The 16,627-nt window shown below is 50.2% G+C and overlaps 4 non-coding genes across 4 annotated transcripts; 3 read left to right on the top strand and 1 right to left on the bottom strand.

Annotated features, from left to right (window-relative positions):
- Nucleotides 1-296: 296 nt before the first annotated feature.
- On the bottom strand, nucleotides 297-370 carry TRNAN-GUU (transfer RNA asparagine (anticodon GUU)). The gene has a single exon. It is a non-coding gene; the product is annotated as a tRNA-Asn (tRNA).
- Nucleotides 371-9,186: 8,816 nt separating this feature from the next.
- TRNAQ-CUG (transfer RNA glutamine (anticodon CUG)) lies at nucleotides 9,187-9,258 on the top strand. The gene has a single exon. It is a non-coding gene; the product is annotated as a tRNA-Gln (tRNA).
- A 4,706-nt stretch (nucleotides 9,259-13,964) lies between these two features.
- On the top strand, nucleotides 13,965-14,128 carry LOC141582369 (U1 spliceosomal RNA). The gene has a single exon (XR_012515235.1). It is a non-coding gene; the product is annotated as a U1 spliceosomal RNA (small nuclear RNA).
- Nucleotides 14,129-14,834: 706 nt separating this feature from the next.
- On the top strand, nucleotides 14,835-14,921 carry LOC141582361 (small Cajal body-specific RNA 23). The gene has a single exon (XR_012515227.1).
- Nucleotides 14,922-16,627: the final 1,706 nt, after the last annotated feature.

Below are 16,627 nucleotides of genomic sequence, written 5' to 3'. Positions count from 1 at the left end.
ACGAGGATTTTATCGCACCAGAGGGACTCATTTGGTCTCTGTTTCTTGTACCCAGGCACAAGACAACCTGACATTTCAGGAGATGCTCTGTCAGAATTGGATCTGTCAGGGGGGTGGCCCTTGACAGGGCTCCCTGTTAACTGTGACTAGAATCCTGAGAAGAGAAAACCCTCCCTGAAATGGGCATATCCCTGGCTGGCCTGGAACCACCAACCTTTCGGAGTTAGGACTATGGGAAGAAATGGGAGATTCTCCAGTGATTGATAATATATGAACGATTTAAAAGTTACAGGAGGCGTCCCTGGGTGGGCTCGAACCACCAACCTTTCGGTTAACAGCCGAACGCGCTAACCGATTGCGCCACAGAGACAGGTGCTGCCGGCTCCCCCGAGTGCGATGGGTTCGGCCACTCACCAAAGGTCCCGCATCCCTTCCACACTAAGGGCTGCCTGGGCAGGACGGCTAGCGAGGCTCGGAGAGATCGGAGCAGCGAGTCCGCTGGTGCCTTAGGACACCCACGCGTTGGGAGATTCTGAAGTCAGAGGACAGCGGAATGGCCTTCGCCGGTCCTGCCCCGCCGCTGCTTCACGAGCCCCCGGAAACGCCCCGTCCGCGACCCGGGCGGAGGCACCTGGGGGTGGAAGGGACGCTGAGCGCCCGGCCGGCTCCCGGGATGGCTCTTCCCGTTCTCTGCGCCGACTTCACCCAGTCAGGGACCCTCTGCCCACCCTGCGCAGTCGCTTTCGCTGCCGTCTCCCGATCCTGTGTCCCGCACGGGGCCCCGCCAGGGCAGGGATGGGGTGAGGGTCGCTCGTGGGTCCCCTGGCGGGGCGCAGGGTCCTGCACTCAGCAGGGCGCACGACTTGCCCAATGACTCCATCGTCGCCTTTAGCTTTTAGTCCTTTGAAGAGCCTTGAGAATGGCAATCATGAGAGATTTTTCCATGGAAATTCCGTTTACAAAGCGTTTATTCAGGTTGATTTCTCGGCCCTCCGCGGGGTGAGCAAAGGGCAGGGCCTCCAGGGCACCCTCTGCGCGGTGGAGCCGGGGGCGCAGCTGGGCTGGGGTCGGGTCCGGGGACCGGACAAGCGGGGAAAGAGGCCGGGGAGCGGTGGACCAGACATCCAGACCGCCTAAAAGGCTCGTACAGAGGCGCTGGCGGTGAGGTTTAATTTTTTTATTGCAGCAGAATGGGGAGGAATTGAGGGGAAAACGGAGACAGAACCTGGAAGAGCCCAAATGCGAGAACCTGTAGCTCCCCAAGAATAAGATCTTCCGGAAGAACTAGCCTGAAAAGTAGGCGTCTGGAAACCCTGAAATCCATGCAGGAATAGCATCTCCTGACCCTCCGCGTTCCTCTAGGCAAAAGGACTTCCTTCCACTGTTTGTTCGATTGTCCGTGTTTGTTAAATAAAGCGTTTTCCATTATGTTTGAAATTGCGTTGGTTCTATTACTTTAGGATTACAAACGATGCTGCCGTCATCAATCTTGTTCACTTTCACTGGCCACCGGTGTGTTTCTATAGGGAGAGGCCCGGAGAGCAGTGGTTCCAGCAGAGTGAGCACATGGCTTTTATATCAGTCCATTGTCTTTCCTTTTTTGGCTTATTAGCTGTAATTCTTTCTTTTGTTGTGTCAGTGATGGCTTTCTGGTTTCTAGACTACACCTTGATCAGGCTGCCATCAGGTGACATTGTACCTCCCCTTCTGGCCTTTGTGCTAGTGTCATGTAATTTGATTTTAGACATGTTATAAACCCCAACATGGAAGTACCCACATAGAGGTTTTCAGTCATCTGTATTTCTTTGTGGAGGTCCAGCTTTCTCTCTGGTATCCTTATCTGAGGCCTAGACGACTCCTTTAACATTTCTTGTAGTGTGGGTCAGTGAATGATTTCATATATTTGTATGTCTTTATTTTTATTTGCATTTTTGTTTTCATTTAAGAGCAGAAATTTAACAGGTGAAAGAAAGAGAAAAGCTCCCTCGTGAAGAAGAAGGGTCCCGAATGGGTTTCCCTATTTGTATTTTTTTCTTAGATGGAGTTTTGCTCCATCGTCCAGGCTCAGGTGCAGTGGCATGACCTCAGCTCGCTGCAACCTCCATCTCCTGGGTTCAAGTGATTCTCATGCTTAAGCCTCCTGAGTAGCTGGGATTATAGGTACGTGCCACCACACCTGGCTAATTTTTGTATTTTTAGTAGAGGCGAGGCTTTGCCATGTTGGCCAGCTGGTCTCTGACTCCCTGACCTCAAGTGATCCCCTTGCTTCCCAAAGTGCTGGGATTACAGGCCTGAGTCACAGCGCCTGGCCTCATTTTGTGTATGTCTTTGAATGTCCTTACTTCAGTCACAATTTTGAAAGAGTTTTCACTGTGGCATAGAATTCCAGAACAACTTTCTTTCTCTTTCACTACTTTAGGATGTTGCCACTTTGACATCTTGTCATCGATGTGCCGTCATTTCTGTTTCTGTAAAACTGGCATAAAGGAGGCTTCCTAAACTTGTTATGTAATTTGTGGAATGTGTATTTAAGTTTAAAACTTTTTTCTTTATTATACTTTGAGTTCTGGGATACACGTGCAGAATGTGTAGGTTTATTACATGAACCTATACATGTGCTATGGTGGTTTGCTGCACCCATCAACCCAACATCTACATTAGGTGTTTGTCCTAATGCTATCTCTCCCCTTGCCCCCCAGCCGCCAGCAGGCCCTGGTGTGTGATGGTCCCCTCCCTGTGTTTACGTGTCCTCATTTTTCAACTTGCACTTATGACTGAGAACATGCAGTGTTTGGTTTTCTGTTCTTGTGTTAATTTGCTGAGAATGATAGTTTCCACCTTCATCCATTCCCCACAAAGCACATGAACTCGTCCTTTTTTATGGCTGCATAGTATTCCATGGTGTATGTGGGCCACGTTTTCATTATCCATTCTATCATTGATGGGCATTTGGGTTGGTTCCAAGTCTTTGCTATTGAAGAGTGCTGCAATAAACATATGTGCGCATGTGTCTTTATTGTAGAATGATGTATGATCCTTTGGGCTTATACCCAGTTAATGGGATTGCTGGGTGAAATGGAATTTCTGGTTCTAGATCCTTGAGAAATTACCACACTGTCTTCCACAATTGTTGAACTAAATTAAAAATATTAAAATGGGCTGGGTGAGGTGGCTCACATTTATAATCTGGACACTTTGGGAGGGGCAGACCGGAGGATTCATTGAGGCCCAGAGTTGGAGAGCAGCCAGGACAAGACAGCAAGATAAACACACACACTCTCTCTCTCTCTCTCTCTCTCTCTGTCTCTCACTCTCCATATCTATATCTATATCTATCTATCTATATGTGTCTGTGTGTGTATATATATGTGTACACACACACACACACACACACACACACACAGATACAACCATCATGAAAGTCCTAGATTCATCTTAAATTCCACCCAAAGTGCACTTAACATAAAATGTGCCCACCTTGAAGGTCAAATCTACCTGCTGATGTGTAATTTGTGTTTGTGAGACATTCTCAATAGTCTTTGCTTTCTCTAGCGTAGCGATTTTCATGTTTTCCTCACACCTGAATGTCTCAGTGTAAAACCTGTCCGAATTCATTTCTTTTGTGGTTTTTCTTAGAGAACACGCCAGGGTTTTGTTTTATTTATTTATTTTATACCTTTAAAAAGCATAGAGACAAACACTGTCAACTGGCATATATTACTATATTAGTCTGAGTTCTCCAGAGAAAGAAAATGAGCAGGGCACACACACACACACACACACACACACACACACACACGGAGAGAGAGATAGAGAGACAGAGACAGAGAGAGAGAGAGAGAAAGATTTACACTGGCTCATGTGATCATGGAAGCAGAGAAGTCCAGGTCTACACTGAGTAAGCTGTAGACCCAGGACAGTCGAATCTAGTTCCCCACCAAGTCCAAGGCCCATGGCAGAAGCCTGATGTCCCAGCTCAAAGACAGTGAAACGCAAAGACTTCTTTCTTAGCCTTTCATTCTATTGAAGCCTTCTGTGAGCTGGATGAGGCCCACGCACAATGGGGAAGGCAATCTGCTTTACTCAGTTTACCAATTCAAATGTCAATTGCATCCAGAAACACCCTCAGAGACATAGGGAGAAATCATGTCTAACCAAATACCTGGGCACCCCCTGGCCCAGTCAAATTATTCCAGAATTAACCTTCACAGACAGTCTCAGTAAAAGTGACAAATAAACACAGCATCATGTCCTGCCAAGAAAGACATTTTGGTCTTTTCTGTATTGTTGATTTTTCACACATCGCCCGATAACGACAAGATTGCCAGGAGGAAAAGGTGATCCCAATTGACAAGCATATTCCAGAAACTGGATTAATAAACACAAATAGCTTCCAGGTAGATAAGGTCAAGGCAAAGAAATCGCACTGAACACAGGCTGTGTTTTGGGAGGGAGGGGATTCTAAACAACAAGGAAAATCAACACTAAATGCACATATGAGAGAAAAGAATTGGGAAGACTAAACATGGGATATTTATGAAACTATCATACCGATATGCATATTGCATATATATACATTTTATTAAATATACATGCCAAATATATATAATGTATATGACAAATGACATAAATGTATCTATTCATATATAAAAATGTATTGAAAGAAAAAATTACGTAGGTATGCGGAAGAGATTGAATTAACTTTATAATCACTAGCATTATAATCTGGTCCATTGAAATTTTTAAAAATTGTAGAAAAATAGACGAATGAGAGAGAGAATGCATGGTAGGGAACAAATGCCTTATTAGACAGCAGGGAGAAGTCACCAGGTGAAGGAGAATGAAACAACAGGGGTGCCCTCTGTCCTGCTGCCTGGAGCCTGGTCCGTGCTCTGGATTCCTGGGAAAGCCAGCAGGTGAGAGTGTTGGAGCCAGCGGAGGTGAGTCCTGACTGGGGGTGTGGGAATCCACGGGAAAGCAAAGAGACACAAGTGAAGAAATCCGTTTCAATACTCGAAGTTATCACGGCACGTGTCCGGGACTGTGCATCCCCCGACACTCACCGGGCGCCTCCCCTGTGTCCTCTCCACAGACCCAGGAGCTGCTCCTTATCTCACATGACCTCCCGCCTCCTGAGGACAGGGCTCCCCTCATTCCTCAGCTGAGGGCACCGCCTGACAGATGAGCACCGGGCAGCCCCAGGGGCTCCAGGAGGAGACATGGAGCGGGAAGGAGAGTAAGGACGAACATGACCAGGGTTTTAAGGAAATCCGAGCGGAAGTGGATCCCTGTGAGAAGGAAACTGAGGCCATGGCCGTGGACATGGGTGGAGATGATGGACTAAATGGAGTTTCGTAAAGAGACAGATTTGTACACTTTCCGTGAGAAAAGTTACAAAATGAGGGGGGAAAACAGCAAGAAGCTGGATATGTCAGGAGACGGCCTTGCGGGCCCAGGATTTGCACTTTTACTGAATGTGTCTAATAGGTTGTTACTGAAGGTGCTTGATAGGGGAAAATGAACTTAAAAAGGGATGTTGACGGAGATGAAGAAAACTGGCAAAAGGGACTTTCTAAGAAAACAGGAAGAGGGTCCCTAGAAAGCAGAGATCCTAACAGTTGCTCTTTTTCACATGAAACAATGCATGTGACGTCGCTTCCTAAGTGCTAATTTACCAGAAAGAGGACAGAATTAGGTAACATCTATTCATATATTTATTGTGCAAGTTTTATTGAATTAGCCCTTTGGAAAGTATAATAATTAATGTTATCAACAAAGACTGAACGTGGATATGATTTTTCAGGTCTCCCAGATGATGGAACTGAGATGAAAAGACCAGTACCGCAAATGACTTGGCCAAGGTGAATAACGAGTGCGGGTTAAACCCAGGACCTGAGAGCAGATTTGATCCGAAACCCCAGGCTCTTGCTCACCTCACTGGGCTGGAGCATCTGGATTTCTACTTGACCTGGACGGAGCATGAAGAGACCCCACTGCCTCCTCCCCTCTCAGCACCAGGACCACCAACGCCCGGATTAGAGCTTCCTGGCTCCTATTACTTCCCTATCTTGGAAAGGCCATTGGTTCCCAGGATCAGCAGAAAATACTTGCAAAACACGGATCTGATAAAGTGCCTGTGTCCAAAATAAACAAAGAACTCTTCAAACTCAGTAACAAGAACGTGAACAACCCAATTTAAAAGTAAGAAAAAGATCTAAACACCTCGCCCAAAAGATATACAGATAGCAAAGAGGTATGTGAAAGGGCAACTCAAAGTCACTTGTCATTAGAAAATTACTTGTGAAAACAATGAGGTAACAGATTTCACCTATCAGAGTGGCTAAAATCTGTAGAAAGCGACAATCTCAAAAGCCGTCACACAGACAGCTACAGGAACTCTCATTGATTGTTGGTAGAAATGCAACATGGTGCAATCACTTTGGAAAATGGTTTGGGAGGGTTTTTTTGTTTTTCTTTTTTTGTTTGTTTTTTAAAGCTAAACATAGTCTTGCTATATAATCTCGCAATGGCAGTTTGATTAGACAAATGAGAGGAAAACTTATGTTCACTCAAAAACCTGCACACAAATATTTACAGCAGTTTTATTTATTCTCATCAAAAACTAGAAGTAACCAAGATGTCCTTCTCCAAAAAAAAAAAAAAAGAAAAGAAAAGAAAAGAAAATAAAGAAAGAAAAGGAAGGAATAAAGGGAGAGAGGGAGGAAGGAGGGAAGGAGGGAACTGAGGTGAAGACTAGAAGATCCGGGAATGGGCCTAAACCATCAATCCTTTCCGTTCATGGCCACATGCTGACTAATTATAGCACAGAGAAATGATACTGTAACATCAAACACAGTTAGCACGGGGTGAGCAGCTGCTCCCCAACCTCTCCTTTCTCCTCTAAGGACACTGCGGGTGGGGCCCCAGCCCCAGCTCTGATGTTGTCCATTTGCCGTCTCACTGGGCCTCCCTCCTTGCACTGGCTCCTCCTTCCCCGGGACCCAGTGAGCGGCCACCTGGGAAGGACGCAGCCTGCCGTGCCCCTTTCTCTCTGACGCCTCTCGATGCCTGCAGAGGTGGGCTCCAGACCCACTCCACCAGTCGTGACTTGAGACTCGCTCACAACGCTATCCCTATCCCAGAGCAGGGCCTGGACGGCTCAGTGAAAGGAGGCACCCCCCACACCGCCCTGGAGGACAAGAACTCCACTGTGGCCCGGAACTTTCTAGTCCCAACAGATCCTGGATGGAGAGACGTGAAAGGCTTTCGAAAGTGGCCATTCTTTCAGACCATCATACTGCCAGCTGCTCCATGTTTCCCCACCCTGGACATGTCTGGAGGGCACCAGCCACAATCACACGCATCTCCCCACCCAGGACAGTGCGGCAGCGTTAGTTTGGGGGTGCCAATGGGAAGGCAAGGGAGGAACCACGAAAGCTGAAGAGGAGAAAGCAGGTGGCAGTGGGGCAGCAGAGCGGAAACAGAGAAAATAAATGTGGGTAGAGAATGAGGGGCCGCAGGAGGGAGAGAGGGAGAGACAGAGAGAGAGACAGAGAGAGACAGAGAGACAGAGAGAGACAGAGACAGAGACAGAGGGAGACACAGAGACAGAGACAGAGAGAGACAGAGACAGAGGGAGAGAGACAGAGAGAAAGAGAGAGACAGACAGAGAGAGAGAGAGAGAGAGGAAGACAGAGAGAGGCAGATCTAGCCACTGAGGAAACATCTAGAAGAGAACACTTGCCTGCTTAAGTAAAACGACTTACACCTAACCAGTGGTAAGGGCGCTGCAGGCCGTGGGTGCCATGCCCCGGTCACGCTGTGATGTTTAGGGACCATGACATCTTCCCTTTGAATCTAAATCACCGTAGAGAGGAGACTCTGTCCTATCTGGCTGGCAATGTCTTGTGATTGCGCCTTTTGGATCTGGCGGCTCTTCACGTCTGCTCACTTTGTGGGAGGCGGCTCTTGGGGCACCAAATAGGACGATTCAAAACTCAGAGCCCTGGAGGCCTCACTGGAGCCCTGAGCAGCCGGAGCTGGCGGCATCCCCGGGTGAAGGCCGAGCGGTGCAGTGCGGAGGCTCCACGCGGCCCCAGGACGATGGAAGGGGCCATCTCTCGGTGAGCGCCCACATCCCCAGGAGCCTCTGCCTAGGTGGGACACGGGCCCACGCCGAGCTCTTCTCCGCACAGGCCCTCGCCAGGCGTCCAGGGCACTGGCTGAGTCCTGGGAGATGCAAATCCCTGTGTGTTGACCTCGCGGTGGCTGAAAGGACAAACCGTGATCCGTCCACTTGGAACCGACGTGCAAGAAAAGGGCTCCCGCTGCTGTCAGTTTCCTCGGACTTCGGCAACTGGATTCGGCCTTCTGGAATGGGGACAGGACCCCAGGTGTGGGGTGGCCTTGGATCTGCCGTCCGGCCCAGGCCTTGAGGACTGGCTGACGTTCATCGCCTCTGTTGGTGTCGCTGTACTCGCACTCACCAGTGAAGATCCTCCAAATGTCCTGGCTAGAAACGTCCTCCTCCACCTCCTCTCGGACCGCGGTGGGCATTTTTCGGAGTGCAGGCTGCGTGGGAGGTCGGTGGTGGGTAGGGTGGGAGCCTCGACAAGGAGGAGGAAGGGTGGCCAGAAGGAGCGGAGGAGGAGGAGGAGGCAGGAGGGACGGAGAGCTGGAGGGGCTGGGGAAACGGGCGTGGGGGGCCGTGGGGGAGACAGGGAGCAGGAGGGGGGTCGGAAGTGGAGTGACAGGAGGAGGAGAAGCGGGAGGAGAGCAGAAACCCCAGCACACTCCCAATCCCGTTCTGGAAACGGCCCGCAGTGCTCCGTGCACAAAGGGAAGACGGCAGTTGCTAAGAAAAGAAACCCCAGCGGGGAGGGGGCTTGGCAGAGTCTTTACCCCGGGGCGGGAAACTCTGGGACTGGGAGAACCGGCGGCTTTTGCGGAGGCCTAAGTATCGCTCTTCCGGGTTCCTCATCCCAAAAGGGGCTTCGTCTCATTCTCCGAGATAGAAACCTAAAGGGAAGAGCAGAGACGCAAGTCTGGGGCGACCCCCCCCATTGCAGTTGAAAGGTCCTCGGGTCCTGTGTGTCCAGAAGGAAACAGCCGCGAAGGACATTGTGGTGACGCTGGAGCTGAGAGTTCACTTGCAAAGGCCAGTCACCTCGGGCGCCCCCGACGGGCGGTTCCATGGTGTAATGGTGAGCACTCTGGACTCTGAATCCAGCGATCCGAGTTCAAATCTCGGTGGGACCTTGTCGGGCGCTGTGCACAGAAGCAGCCTTTTACACGGGAGCAGGAAGGCGATCCAGGAGGCAAACTCCCGCCTCAAGGATAAAGTGAAAGGGGTGTGGATTCCGTTTGCCCTTTGTTCCAAGGCCTGGGTCAGAGGAGGGAAAGGTTTGGGTCCCAGGAGGGTTCCCCGCAGGGCGCGGGCTGCTGCAAGTCCCCGCGTCCCTCCTGCTCCCGTCTCGAATTGCGTCCCCGGTGATGTCACTTGCGATCTCCTATCCCCCCTCAGGGGACCGGGTCCCCAAAACTGGGTTCTCACAGTGTCCTGGTCCACAGGGAAATCGCGAAACATCCAGTCGGAGTCACCAAGCTTGGAGGGTCCCCGTCCTGAGCGGGCCTCCTGGCCCCATGCAATGGGAGAGCCAGCGCCCCAGCAACCCAGGAAGCCCCACCCCGTGACCCTGGGTTTTGGGGTGAGCGGTCTCCGCCACTAAAATGGCTGCCTCGCCTCAATCCTACCCCGGGAGACGCCTTTCACCCAGAAAATCTCAAAATGGCACCCATTGTCTTTGTGGTAAGGAATGGTGGCATGAAATTGTGATGGGTTAGCTCAGTCAGTCGCTGGTGATGGCGTCTGGGTGTAGGGTCCATGGCTGGAGACCTAACTTGGGAGTAGCACTGTTTATTCAGATGGCCCATCCTATTCCGAATGTTAATTTACTGTTCTTCATATTCTGATTTTATGCCGAATTTCTAGCTCCCACGTCTCTACTGCGGGCTCTTTGTCGCTGTTTCACTAAGCTTTGGAAACTGAGTCTGGAAATCTCATTCTTTGGGCCCAAGATCTCAGCCCGAAAGAGAAATCCGCGCAGCGGCCTCTTAAGCTCGCGGACTGGGAGCCCTGGTCCTGCTCCTCCGCAGCCTGGAAGGAGCTCCCGCAGGGCCGCAGGGAAGCGGAGGCTGAGCAGCCCAGAGGGATGAGTGTCGGTCGGGGTGGGGGCTCCCCCTCCACCGGCCAGGACCCCGCCCCAAGGAGAAGACGACGCCTTAGGACCAGACAGATGCAAAAATGTTTTCTTCTGCGCGGCAGAACACTTGGGATGGGGCTCATGAGCGGGTGTTGAGAGGGAGCTAAGACGTCCCCAGGCGCTCAGGAACATCGCTCTGATTTTATTTTGAAAATATGAGACTTTTCAGCAGTTACAAAGGACTGAAAAACGCCACAGTCCTTGAGGGGTCAGTTTGGAGGGTGTGGGGAGGTGCGGTGGGCGGTGGGAGAGAGGGGCCTTGTTGGCTCCCTGGAGTGGACGCAGGAGCGAAAACACGCGCTCCGTTTCCCCTTGCAGGCTGGACTGGAGGGCCTGGGGTGGAAAATCGCACAGCCAGAGGAGCAGGCGCATTGAGCGTTGTTATCCCAGAGAGAAGCGCGGGGCCCGGACGCTGCCTCACTGCTGCTGCTCACCACCAGCTCTGCAGCACCTGAGGCTTTCACGACAGCGTGCAGTGCATGCAGATCGCTCGTGTTTGCAAGCAACTGATCACAGTTCCTGACAGATTTCTTTGTTCCTTCTCCATTCCCACTGCTTCACCTGTCTAAACTTAAAGGGAATATATTTTTTTTTTTTTCGAGACGGAGTTTCGCTCTTCTTACCCAGGCTGGAGTGCAATGGCGCGATCTCGGCTCACCGCTACCTCCGCCTCCTGGGTTCAGGCAATTCTCCTGCCTCAGCCTCCTGAGTAGCTGGGATTATAGGCACGCGCCACCATGCCCAGCTAGTTTCTTGTATTTTTAGTAGAGACGGGGTTTCACCATGTTGACCGGGATGGTCTCGATCTCTTGACCTCGTGATCCACCCGCCTCGGCCTCCCAAAGTGCTGGGATTACAGGCTGAGCCACCACGCCCGGCCCTAAAGGGAAAAAATTTTTGATTTTACTTTTTAAGTTGATCCTCAGCCCACCCTCCTCAAGTAGCTGGGATCACAGGTGTACCACACGGTGTCCGGCTAATTTGTGTAGATTTTGTAGCAATGGGGGTTTTGCCAAGTTGGCCAGGCTGGCCTCGAACTCCTGGACTCAAATGATCTACCTGCCTGGGCCTCCCATAGTCTGGGATTAAGTGCTGGCCTGCGTGCCCAGCCATCGTTTGTATTTTGCATTGAAATATTTTATAGTCACATGTATCACTCCTCAAAGACTCTGGGTTGCGTAGCATGTGAGTGATGGGGTTCAGGACACACTGCTCCAAAATATAACACCTTGGGCTCTTAAATATTTTATACTAAAGGAAGTTGAGAAAACAGCAGAAGCAGGAAGGCCACTGTCACCCTCCCCCTGCCCTTCTTCCCTGAAGCCAATCATAAGGCTCTTATGTGAGAGGTGCCCTCTCTGTACCCAGAGGAAAGGTGCGTCGTTGTGTCTGAAGGTACAGGGCCACAGAGAAGAGTCTGAACACATAGGCCTGCTATGTTTCCCCAGTTTATTACCATTAGATCATACTCCTTTCATTCCATCACACTTTTCTATGACTCTCCACTCTTCATCTAACCTACTGTTAAAGGGGAAAAACAGGAAAAAACCCTGAGGTTGAGTTGTTTCCATGGGCCTTCGTTTCCTTTGGAAGGCGCTCCCGGCACGTGAAACTTACATTAAATAACTAGGTGTGCTGTTCTCTTGCTGGTCTGACTTTGCCGTAAAGGCCTCAGCGGTGACCCTCGGCTGGGTGAGGAAAAGTCCTGTTTCCTCCCGTAAGTGTTCAAATGTCTTCCACTTTAAAGCTATAAAAAGTTTACTGAGGCTGATTTGAAGCAAGAAACTGAATCACTAATCCCCTTTGGATGAGTTGAACAGATGACCTAATAAAGACCTAGTTCCTCACAGAGAGAAATAGGGTTTGGTTTTGTTTTTTGAGGCTGAGTTTCACTCTTGTTGCCCAGGCTAAAGGGCAATGGTGTGATCTCGGCTCACCGCAACCTCCACCTCCCGGGTTCAAGTGATTCTCCTGCCTCAGCCTCCCAGGTAGCTGGGATTATAGGCACGCACCACCATGCCCAGCTAATTTCGTATTTCTAGTAGAGACGGGGTTTCTCCGTGTTGGTCAGGCTGGTGTTGAACTCTGGACCTCAGGTGATGCTCCTTGAGGGTCAAACCTGCTGAAGATTGAGGGCCCTTCCTGGGACCTCCCACCCAGGAGATCACTGCTGGTGAGAGGACTGCCGAAGTCTCCCTGGGAGGGTGCGCAGCCACTGGAAAGTATCACTGCTGTGACTTCAACACAACCGGTTTTCATCACATCTGCTCTTTCTGTTTGTTGTTTTGGAGGTGGAGTCTCGCTCTATCACCCAGGCTATAGTGATAGTGGTGCAATCACAGCTCACTGCAACCTCTGCCTTCTCGGTTCAAGTGATTCTTCTGCCTCAGCCTCTCGAGTAGCTGGGATTACAGATGCACCACAATGGGGGGCTAATTTTTGTATTTTTAGTGGACACGGAGTTTGGCCATGATGGCCAGGCTAGTCTGGGACTCCAGACCTCAGGTTCTCCACCCACCTTGGCCTCCCAAAGAGCTGGGATTACAGGCATGAGCTCCAGTAACTGACCACGTCTGCACTTTGCGCACTGCTGCAGGAAACTACAAGAGCTAACATGCAAATGAGTAACAGATCCACACTCGGTGACCGTGCCTGATATGCACAGTGCCACATGGCAGGCACAGCTGATGAGCGTGTGTGATTATTTAGTCCTTACAGGCCAAGGTCGCACCATCATCTTCATCTTCCACAGGAGAGGACTGGGATGCAGAGATGTTAAGTAACCCGATGGAGTCGTGTTCTTCTGGTGTATCTGCAGAGAGAAGAATGTATGTTCCAGCTAGACTGTCCCCTGCCCGCCCCCGCAGAAGAAAAATCAATAAAGGCCATACATAAATATGTTTTTTGTAAAATTGAGCTTAGACTTATCTTACTAATACTTCATTTAATAGTGCATGAACTTAACTGAAGACAGTAAGACAGAAACAAAAATGGAATTCCTCAACTCCGATCGCAGAGACACTGTTCTAAAGGAATGCTCTAAAGGGAAACACACATCAGATCAAGGCGAAGGCGGTAGGGTTTGCAGCGGTTTTCTTCTGTGCTCGTGGTTGGCTGGTTGCTTGTTGAAACGACACGGTTCTCTGTGATACTGGAGGACTTTCCATTTCAAGCGGAATGCTGCATCTCCAGCTTAACCGTATGTGAAAAGAACCGGTTTACACTGCGATCCTACTCGTTCCAGGCTGCGAATCAGAAGCCATTATTTGAAGAAGGGCGCGCAGGCTCCGCGGCCGCCGACAGCGCGCTCGGTCACGGACGGTGCGGCCCCGCCTCCCTGGGAGAGAACAGACGGGGCGGGGGGAGGGAGAGGCCGACGTCACTTCCCCGCCGGCTCCGGCCGCGGTCGCTCGGCTGAGTGGCGGAGGAGCGGGCGGGCCTGGGAAGGCGCTGACGATGACGTCACGGAGGGGGCGGCCTCTATGCAGATGAGGCGGCGCAGGGGCTGCTGCTCGGCCACCTGCTGCTTCCCGCCGTGGGAGTTCCCCGCGTCGGAGCGAGTCCGGGACCGCGGGTCGGCCCCGAGGGTCCCAGCTGTGTGTCCGGGCTAGGAGGGCCGGGGGTGCGGCGCCCGCGGCAAGTGACCGTGCGTGTAAAGGGCGAGGCGCGTGAGGCCTTGTCGGGGCGGAGGCGCGTGTCCTCATACTTACCTGGCAGGGGAGATACCATGATCACGAAGGTGGTTTTCCCAGGGCGAGGCTTATCCATTGCACTCCGGATGTGCTGACCCCTGCGATTTCCCCAAATGTGGGAAACTCGACTGCATAATTTGTGGTAGTGGGGGACTGCGTTCGCGCTTTCCCCTGGTCTTTCACGGTTTAAGGAAAGATTTCCTGTTGTTGCCAGGGGTTCGTGTTTTTGTTGGTTTTGCGTTAATGTCTCGGGCCAAAATGAAGTAAGTCAAGGGGATGGTTTTTTTTCGTTGTTTTCCCAACGTTCTACTATCTGACGGCATCTTAAGAAGCAAGTTCTGTCATTCGCTAGAGTGCGGCGTCTGCAGCTGTGTCATCTCTGTTGGGCTCTGGCAGAGCTGAGTTCTGGGCCGCGCTGTTTATGCAGAGATTGCTCTGCGGACCTGGAGGCCAGCCTTGAGGTTGGTCCGCCCTCTAGCCTAGATAACAGAGAATAACAAGACCCTGTGCCTTATTACTATTATTATTTTACTACTTATGCTTTATTATTTATTTAGAGACAGAGTCTTGCTCTGTAGCACAGGCTGGAGTGCACGGCGTGATCTCAGTTCACTGCAAGTTCAGCTCCCAGATTCAAGCCATTTTCCTGCCTCAGCCTCCAAGAGTAGCTGCGATCATAGGTGCATGCCACCATATCCAGCTGATTTTTATATTTTTAGTAGAGAGGGGATTTCACCATATTTGCCAGGCTGGTCTCAAACTCCTGAATTCGAATGATATACCTGTCTCAGCCTCCCAAACGGCTGGGATTGCAGGCATGAGCCACCTCGCCCAGCATATTTATGCTTCAAATGGGACGTTTCATGAGGGAATAATTTTCTTGTTGAATTTCTAACATGAGAAACAGGACTGGTTTGGGGGTGTCCTGTCTGAGCAGACACAGGACACCACGGTTTTCGGTACGACAAGGGACACAACTTGTTCAGTGTGCCTTATGATGGTGAAAACTCCCTTTAAAAATCACATGTGAGTGATAACACTTGACCTCACATACCGCTTGAGAAAAAAAGAAAAAATAATAGATTTAGCTGTAAATCAAATTAATGATCTTGATAGTTTGGTACGATAAAAGAAATAAAGTTGATAGCAGAGAGGAATCTGATGCTTTTGAACAATTTTAATAATGTAAATATTTAATATATAAAGACATCAGAAAGTCCATTACATTTCTTTTTTTTTTTGAGACGGAGTTTGGCTCTTGTTACCCAGGCTGGAGTGCAATGGCGCGATCTCGGCTCACCGCAACCGCCGCCTCCTGCGTTCAGGCAATTCTCCTGCCTCAGCCTCCTGAGTAGCTGGGATTATAGGCACGCGCCACCATGCCCAGCTAATTCTTTGTATTTTTAGTAGAGACGGGTTTTCACCATGTTGACCAGGTTGGTTTCGATCTCTCCACCTTGTGATCCACCCGCCTCGGTCTCCCAAAGTGCTGGGATTACAGGCTTGAGCCACCGCGCCCGGCCTAGTTCATTACATTTTTTAAAAATCAGTGTGACTCGGCTGGGTGTGGTGGCTCATGCCTGTAATCCAAGCACTTCGGAGGCCAAGGCGGGAGGATCACCTGAGGTTGGGAGATCAAGACCAGCCTGACTAACATGGTGAAACCCCATCTTAAAAAAAAAAAAAAATCAGTGTGACTCTTGACAAATTAGAATGGTTTAATAATCTTGGTTATGCTGGGTGCAGTGGCTCACACCTGTAATCCCAGCACTTTGGGAGGTCGAGCCAGGGGGATCACGAGGTCAGCAGTTTGAGACCAGCCTGGCCAACATGGTGAAACCCCATGTCTACGAAAAATGCAAAATTAGCCAGCCATGGTGGCGTGCACCTGTAATCCCAGCTACTTGGGAGGCTGAGGCAGGAGCGTTGCTTGAACTCAGGAGGCAGAGGTTGCAGTGAGTAAAAATTACATCACTGCACTCCAGCCTGGGTGACGGAGGGAGACTCCGTCTTGAAAAATCATCATCATCATCATCATCTTGACCTAAAAACTGTTACATACTGTATTTTATTTCAGATTTTTTATAAGGTAGAAAATAGTGGTAGTATAATATTCTAGTACATACAAGACTTAGGTTTGTTTTGGCCTGAAAATCTTAAGGCTGGGTGTGGTGGCTCATACCCATAATCCCAGCCCTTTGGGAGGCCAGGAGTTCGAGACCCAGCCTGACCAACATGGTGAAACCACGACTCTACTAAAATACAAAAATTAGCGGGGCATGGTGGTGCGTACTTGTAGTCCCAGCTACTCCGGAGGCTGAGACACAAGAATTGCTTGAACCCCGGAAGCAGGTTTGCAGTTAGCCAGGATCATGCCATTGCACTTCAGCCTGGGTGACAGAGGGAAACACTGTTTCAAAAAAAAAAAAGAAAGAAAGAAAGAAAAGAAAGTTTTAATTAAATAATTAAATTGAACTTCCTGAATTTCTTGTGCTGGTTGTACTGGTCAAAGAAGCAAACATTACTGCCAATATCTGTTTAAATGTACAAACAATTAGTTAGACCTGGCTCCGTGGCTCACGCCTGTATCCGAGCACTTTGGGAGGCCGAGGCGGGTGGATCACTTGAGGTCAGGAGTTTTGAGACCAGCCCAGCAAATGTGGTGAAACCCTG

The sequence above is a fragment of the Saimiri boliviensis genome, chromosome 19 (assembly GCF_048565385.1).
Source record: "Saimiri boliviensis isolate mSaiBol1 chromosome 19, mSaiBol1.pri, whole genome shotgun sequence".
NCBI classification, from domain to species: domain Eukaryota; kingdom Metazoa; phylum Chordata; class Mammalia; order Primates; family Cebidae; genus Saimiri; species Saimiri boliviensis.
The sequence above is the reverse complement of the archived record's forward strand: the minus strand, read 5'-3'. Positions and strand labels throughout refer to the sequence as shown.